Here is a 9,233-nt window from a genome sequence, read left to right as displayed (position 1 = left end):
GAGTTTTATGAATCAGAGCTATTAGGTTGACAATTCAACATCCTCCATTTACGTCATTCTTCCGTCTGTTAGTGCGTCCATCTTTCTGTACATCCGTTTACGTTCCGTATCTACTTAACCCCTTGAAAGATTTTCATGATACTCTGGTAAATTGCTTATATCATTAAGGGCACTCTATGTTATGAACTGGCATTTTTGGATATCTTGTGCTTTTAATTTACTTAAATTTCTCTTTCCTTATTCTTTCAGATGCCAAAACAGTTGAATTTAAAAGTTCAAACGTAAAACCCTTAATTAATGAAATTTCGAGATAAACAGTAAATATTTGTATTGTGCGTGTTATAACACATTTCTAGTAAGAACAGCCATAGTGTGTATCATTTTGGTTGTTCAAAACTAGTGTATAAATGCCACACCTGCAAGTAAAAACATATCAATCCGTTGGTGATTTTCTATTTCTGCAAAAAAATGCGAAAATGACGAAGTGTCATTGTGATTATTTTTTTCCTCATAACTATGATAAATTATCTTGTGGCAAAGACATATTATCTCCTTCCCACGATATTTATCTCGTGGCCACGAAAAAAACCAACCAATAGAAGAGCAAAAACAGAAAGTTTACTTGTGTTGCCTCTTTTTGGCCCCTGAATTACTCAAAATTACGAAGTCAAACTGTCCGCTCTCTTACTCGAACAGTTCTTATGCAATGTTCATCAAATTTGGGCATAATATTTATGGGCATAAAATCTTGGCCAAGTTGTTTAACCAATCAGTGGTCTGAATCACTCTTGACTAACCCATCCAAAAGTATTGAATACATTGACCAGCAATGACTCCGCACCATTCAATGAACTTGGAGACCTTGTTAAGTTGGTTGTCTAAAGCATCGAAGTAAAGAAAGTTATTTCTGCTGCAGCTGATCCCTCCGATAGAGTCATGCTTGAAAAAATGCTTCAACCAATAAATAAAAAACATGAATATTAAAGTAACCGTCTGACAGCAATGACAACAAAACGTGATTAACAGAACAAAATCCTAACAGAACTTGAAAACGCACAGAAAAGGCAAACTTAATTAGAGAGGACGGACTCCAATAAATATCTTTGTGACTTAATATGGACGTAGGACCTCGATACTTAATTCAACCAATTCTTAGATTCTAATTAAATAGACATGATTATAGAAATTCTAATATCGTTTCCTCAGATAATTAAACAAATGGACGGAAACTTTAATATAACAAAATTGAGCGTCATACGAGCTCGTAATGCAATATTCACCTTGAGCAGTTTCCCGTGTATCAATTACAGACAACCACCCTATCAATACAGGAAAACATTTAAGCTAACAATTTTCAGCATTTTATTCTTATCATGGGATTTAAATAATCAAACAATAACTTAGAACTATACTAGGGGAAATGGCAAAGGAATATTACCCATACATTGGAAAGGAAAGGGCATAAAATAAAGGAGGTATATTAATACAACCAATATACAAGACAACATTCTTACATATAAAACCGAGAAAACGCATCTTAAAAACAGGAACATTCTCTTGGAACGGTTAATAATCTTAGAAAGAGAATTTAGTGGTTCAAACGAACAAAGTATTGCGCTAAGCCAACATCAGTCTTAATACCAGCATTTCAATATCATACACAAGTACGTTTAGAAAATGGCATCTGACCTCATCTTAAATATATCTTAATTTCTGGAGTAAACAGTACAGTCGGAATGAAATACTGTTCTACTAAGCAGTTAACAGGTATATGTAAGTAAATTGTGCAGAGAATAGATGAGTTCCATCGAAATCAACTATTGTAGATATATGTCCTACTATGAGACGAATATCACGTTGAAAAGCAATGATGGGGATTGTCTGACAGTATTGTTCCCAGTATGACAGACATACCGAGGTGAAGTTCAAAGAGTGCGAGAAATGATAGTAGTTGCCATTAGTATGACAGATATTAAGTCAAACTTTAAAGATGAAAGTCTAACATGCCGAAGATTCGACAGTAATTGCTCCTTGTACAACAAACATACCAAGGTGAAGTTCAAAGATGTGAAAGGTACGACAGTAATTGATCTAGTGTGACAGGCATACAGAGGTGATATTCAAACATGCGGAAGGTCACACAGTCCTTGTCCGTAGTTGACAGACATACCGAGGTAAAGTTCAAAGTTGTTGATGGCCCGACAGTCATTGCGCATACTTTGACAGACAAAGGGGTAAAATTCAAAGTTGCGGAATGTCTGACAGTTATTGTTCCAGTGAGTATAAGAGTGTTCATTACTTATCTAATTTAAACGACTTGAATGCATCTGGGTTTTGTGACACTGTATTGTTTTACTTTTATTTATACTGTTGTCGGATATACTGAAGGCTTTCATACTTTTGACTGTCTTGTATTGATTTTCGCCATGCTTTCAAAGAAGAATTCATGCTCGCGTACAGTAAATTGTCTGAACCGCGTAGGAATATCAAATACAAAAAAATGTACTATAAAATCCACGAAAGGCAACTAAACGAAAGGCAACTAAATGCATTCAAATTGAGAAAATTAAGAGAAAAAACACTATCGAATTCAAAATGCAGAGATAAGATTTGTATACTAGTATCTAATATATATTGTTATAACCTTATAAAGAGAAAACATTATGCAAATAAATCATTCCAAAATGTATTCTGATATCACTGAAACGATCAAAAGTGGAAAATATATTTCACACTTGTTTTCGGATTCATTACTTTAGAAATTTAGGTTTAAATTCCTGTGGCCATTCAATATATTACTCATCACTGAAATTTCTTGCTTTCGTGCCGCTTTTCTGTTATGTATTCAAAGCCAAACAAACTTTACACGACACACTAAGGCAATCACAATTTTTAAAGGAAAGACAGTCCTTAATAACGTTCGTTTTGTTTAAATGTATTGAGAGTCATTCCTTAAACCTTTTCACAGATGTTGGATTGCCTTTGTGTCACAACAAAAGACATAACTACATGATAAAGAGATATTTTAGTAAAAGAGTTATACTGTTGTAAGGAATTTTATCTATTTTTTATTTTCAAATACATAGTGGCATCTTTTTCAACTAGTAAGATTATTTCTAGGGAGCTGGGCACTTAAAGGTGTAATGTACATTTTATTTAGAATTGATATTGTAAAGTATATCATCTTAGATTTGTTTTTGAGTATGCTATTTTCAATCTAATAAGTTTTGTATGTAACGTTTTCACACCTTCATACTTTAAAAGACATCCTGTTAAAGTGTAATAATTTATTAGGGGAATGACAGTATTTTGCATTTCTTACAGAAGACATTTTACAGCATGAAAGTGGAGTTTAGTACACCTTGTTCAAACGGAGCAGAAGCATATTGTTTGATTGGAATGGAGGGATGGGAATGTCATCGGAGTGTAAAGTGGACAGTGTGTGCGTGGTGTGTGTGGGGGGAGGGGGGCGTACTTTGTCGTACATACTCTTATCATTAGTATGTTTATTGTTGTCGGAGTCAACAGGGTTGCCCCTTTACATGCATTTCAATCATTATGATACTTAAAATGTATATAACGTTTCGCAACGTTTGAAAATTGCAAGTAGTATATTCAAGGAAAGGCGGGGTGTAACAGAGTTCTTGCATCAAATACAAACCAAGTGCGTTTAATGGCGTGAATACTAAAATCAAGTGATTCAATTTTACCTTGAACAAATACAATTGAATTAAACGAAAGTTTTTGTTTCGCACTTTCATCCATGTCGATCGCGACCGACTTGATGTCTTTGTACTTGATTTTAAACAAAAGATTACGTACTTATCCCTTAGCCTGCTAAATTTCTAAAATGGACTGGTCCATCATTCAATTTGGGCAATACCATTTATTATTACTAGGGGTGTTCACTGAAAATTTACTGACTGAATAGCGATCAGTGCAGACCATGATCAGACTGCACGGATGTGCAGGCTGATCTTGGTCTGCACTGGTCGCAAAGGCAGAATAGCTTGCCGCTAGCAGGCTAAAGGTTAATATCACTTACTACATTTTTTTAGTGCCGAAAGACAAGCAGCTTATTCATGCACACAAGACAGTAATTTTGATCAATCACAAAATTGTCTATAAATTAGAAAGTAGCATTATTGTGTACACTAGAGGGCAATTTCTGCCATGTTATGGTAAAGAAAATTACTTTTGCGAGGAACGATCTTTCACAACGGGAATATCATGTTACTCTGTTCATTTAGACTGACATCTCTTTAAAACGTACTTACATGCACTCAATAGATTTACAAATTGTCAAAGAACAAAACGTGCGCTGAGTAATGTGTTTCTGTCATACGTGTTTAAATTGGTTGTTAAATGCTAAAATGAACAATTATACCAAGATGTAAATCTAACGATTATTGCTTTATATCTGTTGGCAGGAGACTTTTAATCAATATAAAGGATTTAAGGAGGATAACAGAACATTACTGTTTGTTGTTTCTATCTTACATTTGCTGTAGGAATAATTCACAAACTTGACTAATGTCACAGTGGCAGTATGAAGCAAACTAACGGATTTAAAATATAACATATACATACAAGTTCCTTTATACTGATCTCACTAACTTCTGACCTTTTTGACTCGAGGAGTATCTGCACTGCTCTTGTCATGTGCTTTCTTTGTCATTCTTGCCTGATATATTGACAGTGTAAACAACAAACATGTCCAGTATTTATCCGTAAAAATCAATAGAACAGCACTCTACAATAATCCTCCTTGTCTCGTCATCAAAACAAAGTATACACACACAAAAACTTCAGGGGAACATCTCAAAAGATGAACTTTCTGTATTTCCTCACACAGTTAGTCCAATAATTTATATATCCACTTTCAAAGATTTAGCATTTCAGGCTATCCCTTGACATAAATTCTTCAATCGTTTTTGCACATATAACTAGATGTTTCAGTTACAGTATTTACATATTATTAAGTAGACATAACTTGCCAGGAGCACTTAAAACTTGGAAATGTGCATATTGTAACACAAGCATTGTTTTCTAAAGCACTCAGTATGAATTAGGTAATGTTAAACATACGCGTTTCCTAAGGATATCATAATATGAACCAACTAATTTTAAAACATGCTCATTTGTATCATCGTTATGCAATCAGACATTGTTAAATGAGATCTGTCTTTGAATGTATGCAAGAACGTTTAATTTAATGCCGTTAGGATAACAGCTGCTAGCTGTATAAGTGACGATTATTAACTAGGACATGACTTTTCAGGAAAACAAGAACCCGATCTGAAATAAATAGTGTTAGACATACACGTTTCTATTACCGCTTAGCTTTCTTGCAACGCTGTCAGACATACTTAAATGTAAACTGTCCCTAAATGTCTGTAAAAGCTTGTAATTAACTGGACCTACGTCTGTAATTACAGTAAACTACACTCACTAGGACATTATTTGTCAGACAAAATGTCTTAAACTTGCATTTTATTACTTCAGTTTGGATACTTTCAAATCCAGCACGGTTTTACAGGATTACTTGTTTCCGGTTTTGTTGGAGTTCAATTAATACGTCATTGATAAAACCATATTTAGTTTTCATAAATTATATTCTGTATAAATGTGTGGGTGTTAATGAAATTGATGTGACAGTCGCTGATATATATGTAATGAAAGTTTGACGATCTGGAAGTTCACATTACTGATGCATGAGTTGCCTGGTTTAACTCTCCAATGAGCCTTCAAATGCGGATTTATGGCGTGATAAATTTCGCCTTCAGTGATATACGCTGATTATTCTCAGGTGGTTCTAGAACTTTCGGCGGTCTCTAGTAAAAACTGTTAAGACGCGCGCATATAACTTATTCACTGTATGACAAGAATAACGAGTCTTTCGTATGGAGCTTATGCTCAGAAACGCGGAAAATTGAGATAGTAATGGCTGAAATAAAAAGCGTATAAAACTGAACGGTTGTCATTTTCCAAAGAAACCTTACAAAATATGACTTTGCGGCTGAGTCGTCTCTTGGTTTCGGTATAGATTTTATCGTATTCATTTTTACAAGGTGTTTTGAAAAAGGTCTAATATGGAGAAAATTAAGTAGTGTTTTCTTGAATTATAAAGCCAGAGCTTTGAAAATGGATCTTCGACGTATCAGATGTAAAATAGTTACTAAATATTAGAGGCATTAGAACATTAATTTACTAGAGTTCGCCCGCTTAGCTCAATAAAGGATCGCAGATCTACGAGAGGTGGGATCGTGAGTTCAGTCCTCGGGCGATGCGAATGTTCTTCGTGACGATTTGATAATAGACATTGTGTCTGAAGTCATTTGTGGTCCACCTCTGATTCATGTGGGGAAGTTGGCAGTTACTTGCGAAGAACAGGTTTGTACTGGACCAGGTGCAGAATCCGGGTGCAGAAATATTTTTGTATAATCCCCGTCTTTTATTGTAGCGGTACATGAAAGTTTTACTTCTCATGGAAAAGTTAGTTATTCCGCTATAATTCAGGTAAAAATGGTCCAAATTTGATTTTTGATTTTCACACATGCGTAAATAATATTCATTTTGGAAGTTGCGATATATTCCAAAATCGATTTTAAAACTGTATTTAAACATTTTTAAAGAAAAACTGACCCGTTCGGAGCGGCGAAATGAGAGCTTAAAAGTACATGTTAGTTTACAAATCGCATCACACGTTTTTTTGTCGCGACAGTGAAAGATTTTTATTCTGCTATATCTCATTCTTTAATGTATGCTCTTTAAATTATAAAATAAAAAGGGTATGTGTTCACGGTGGAATTTTTGTAATTAAAACTTTTAAAATCATCACACATCAACAAAACCATGACGCCTGGTGGGATATAGAACGCTACGTCGCAAATGTCCTGTTACATTTACAGTTTGTTTCTTTAAAAAATCGCTAACTGGTGTAGATAATGATTTTTGTCAGCTAGTATCATTTTACTTACCACACATTCTGGAACTGTTTGCAGTTTACACAGCTAACATATACCAAGCTGAAGAAAAGTTAAACAAGCGTGGTAAGACTTTACTTAAATTATCATAACGTTTATAGTAACCAGGCGTATGTCAATAATTTAAAATCAAAATAACGGAAGATGCATTGCACTGCCATATTTCGTAATACAGGTATACATAATATTGGTGTTTTAAGAAAATGGAATGTACTTGTAATTTCTGATGTAACACACCCGTGTATACAGTAATAGTTCCACAAACATGCCCTGAGTTAGCAATATTACTGTTTATTCAATTTGAAACGTTCTATCTACTGTCATATCCACAAAATCCGTAGCAGGGATTTTCTTCTATCTTTTTCTTATTTTGCTGGAACAAGATATATATTATTATATACAGTTCCCGAAATGGCAGGAAGGAACATTTTGATATCTTGTTTAAAGTTTTTGGATTTGCATACTGATAGCGTTTGGACTATATCATTTCTTAAACTGTTTCTTAACCGCTACCACAAGGTGTCGAAATCACGAAAGTTGAAACGACGATGGTGAAAAACAAAATTACGATGAAGAAAACTCGAAGAAACAGTGGTGAAAGTCGAAATAACGAAACTATAAATATAAAAATTCGGGTTTCACATTTATGGTTTTGTTACATCATTGTGGCTATAAGATTGTAATTTCGAATACAGTGGTTATACCTTTCTTCATCATCGTCATTTTGTTTTCTTCCGACTCTCGCATTCCTTTCAACGGACACCATTCCTTATTATTAATTCTAATTCATTATTATTAATTATTATTATCTATACATTTATTTGTAAATTGGTATGTGTCTTGAGTTTGGGGCACAGACGCACTAATAGACATGAAAATTATATACATTTTAAGAAATACGGTTGGAGACGTGAGTGATAAAATTATTCGTTTTCGTTCTGAAATTCATTCAGAATTGCAACAGTTTGTCTAATCTAAATTTTGTTTCATTTTATCAATGCCATTTTGATAACGCAAATCAAATGCAAAAAACAAAACCCAAAAAAAACGTTATTCTTGTCATATAGTGAATAAGTTTGATGCGCCTTAATCAAGCTGACATTAATCAGCGTATATCACTGAAGGCGAAATTTATCACGCCATAAATCCGCATTTGAAGGCTCATTGGAGAATTAAACCAGGCAACTCATGCATCAGTAATGTGAACTTCCAGATCGTCAAACTTTCATTACATATATAACAGAATTACGGCTTCCTATAAATGTCTGGAGTAAATATATTCAACACTTACATCAACTGTATGGCTCTGTAAGTCCAACTGAAGTTAATTGCATACAAAGGTCGGAGAGTATTCGGCTGATGCCAGACTATGGATAGCAATATTGTGATAATGTCTGCCATAAAAGCTTATCAAAAGTTGAAATGAACATTACCAATAATTATTCAAGAATTTGTATGGGAAAATAATACGCTTTTAAAGAACGAAAAGCTTTCCTGAACTTATAACATAAAAAACGAATAGTTCCAAAAAAGCAAGCTTAACTGTTACTTTAGGTGGTTTTGTTGTACCAGCTAAAGTCAAATTAAAATGTACTAGTAGCTACTAAAATCTCGAAAAAAAGTATTCAAAATAGCCGGAATTGTGAGATAAACGAGTTTGAGACATTGTGTTTCAACTGCACTTGTTTGATGTTTTTGGAATTTTTATAATAATGTAGCAATTGCAATGCTTGATATTGGTTTTGTTAGAAGTGGCGTTATGCACATTTTACTGCAGAAAGTGTATCTTTGGTGAATGTTTTATAAAAGCAATTTCCGGTTGCTGTGCATTTAAATGTGTTAAACTAACGATAATGTCGCATAAGTATTCGAAGTTGATGCTTTAGAAATAAAGAAATCGGACTAATACACTATAAGTTCTTTTCTTCAATCCTCTACGCAGTGATCTCCCTTACCTATAGTAGATATTTCTGAAGATGAAGGGAAGCAACCCCTGCGCGTAGTTTGACTTTTCTTTAAAGGACTGCCTCAGTCAAAATAAGAAAATCATATTTGGAAAGTTATTATTTCTTACTGGTTACAGGAAGAGTTTGGTATATTGGGTTAAAAGCTATAATTTCCTCCATCCTTTTCAAACACGTTCATGTCTGCTGGATTTTTACTTGAAAAATGCAATATTACACTTTAATCACGCTTTTGATATGATATTTGCTTTTGAATTTTGACTTTGCTAGTTTCTATGAAAGG

This window comes from Mercenaria mercenaria, chromosome 18 (assembly GCF_021730395.1).
Source record: "Mercenaria mercenaria strain notata chromosome 18, MADL_Memer_1, whole genome shotgun sequence".
NCBI lineage: Eukaryota > Metazoa > Mollusca > Bivalvia > Venerida > Veneridae > Mercenaria > Mercenaria mercenaria.
This window is presented reverse-complemented; position numbering follows the sequence as displayed.